The following is a 1,593-nucleotide window of genomic DNA, read 5'->3' on the forward strand; positions in this document are numbered from 1 at the left end:
TTGGTAGCAACATGGACTGGAGGGGGATCATCTTTCTCATTGGAGAAGAAATTAGAAAATGAGAAGCTAGTTTTATCAAGTATCTGTTGCCATGTTGACAAACCTTCCTCAAATGTATTGGCTTAAAACAGCCACCATTTATCTGCCTATAGTCTGGCAACATGGGCTGGGTTCTGCTGAGCAGGTCTTCTGTTGGACTTGCCTAAGGTCACTCATGTGGCTGCAGTCATCTGGAAGCTGACTGGGGCCAGGTAATCTAATATGACCCCACACATCTGGTGGTTGTTGGCCAGGGTACCTCAGTTCTCCATGGGGCTTGTCATCCTACGATAGGCTACACTGGATTTCTTTACGTGACGTTATAAGTGTTCTGAGAGGGCAGAGAGGTAGACTCTAGGAAGTCACACAGTGTTATTTCTACCACATTTATTAGCTAAAGCAAGTCATAAAGCCAGCCCAGATTCTAGGGATTGAAAAGTAGACTCTGAGCCGGGCTCGGTGGCTCAGCCTATAATCCCACACCTTGGGAGGCTGAGGTGAATGGATTGTCTGAGTCCGCGGGTTCGAGACCCGCCTGGGCAGCGAGACCTCATCTCTACAATAAATCAAAAAATCAGCCGGGCGTGGTAGCGCACGCCTGTAATTCCAGCTACTGGAAGGCTGAGGCGGAAGGATCGCCGGAGCCCAGCAGGTCGAGGCTGCGGTGGCCGGGAGCGGCCACTGCACTCCAGTCTGGGCGACGGAGTGAGACTCCAACTCAAAAAAAAAAAAAAAGAAAAGTAGACTCTACTTATTGCTGGGAGGAGCAGCAAAATCATTGCACAAAGTCATGTGGGACAGGAAGAAGTGTAGTGGGCATCTTTGCAAACAATCTGTCATGCTTATTAGAGGAATTATTTGTCATACCGAATCACCAAGAATCACCAAGAATTTGACAGAAGTGGGAGTGAAAAGATTGACAAGCCAGGTGTTAAAATCTTCAAAGCACAAGGGGATACTGAGTGATATACTCAGATGCCATCAGCTTGAAAAGCTTCAAATATCTTTATTGTTTAATCACGGAATTTCATCAATGAAAAAGAATTTTTCACGACTTCTTTGACTTAGTCTCTCATCAATTCAGATTCTATCCTACAGAAGGAGCCTAAAACATGGAAAAAAACTACATGTAGGAAAATGTGTGACACTACTATTTAACTGGGAGCTGTATCCTCAGGGCCTACGATGATGTCTGACACCTAGTAGTAGCATATGAGTACCCAATAAACATTTGTTTAATGAATTTATAACAACAAAAAAGTAAACACAACTAAGTAGCCAAAAATCAGTGCTAAGTTAAATAAGTTATAGTACATCTATTTAATAGACTATTACACAGCTGTTGCAAATTATGCTTTTGTGAACTATCAATATGTGGCATGAAGTAAAAAAAGGCAAATACAATAATTGTAGGTACATTATTATCATACCTGTGTAAAAAAATCTGGATAGGAAAAGGAGTCAGAACAATAATAATAGTGGTTTTATCAAGCTAGTAGGATCATAGGTGATTTTTTTCTTTCTTTCTTTTTTTTTTTTTTTGAGTTGGAGTCT

The sequence above is a fragment of the Carlito syrichta genome, unplaced genomic scaffold (assembly GCF_000164805.1).
Source record: "Carlito syrichta isolate Samal-C Ts95f unplaced genomic scaffold, Tarsius_syrichta-2.0.1 Scaffold305282, whole genome shotgun sequence".
Classification (NCBI taxonomy): Eukaryota; Metazoa; Chordata; class Mammalia; order Primates; family Tarsiidae; genus Carlito; species Carlito syrichta.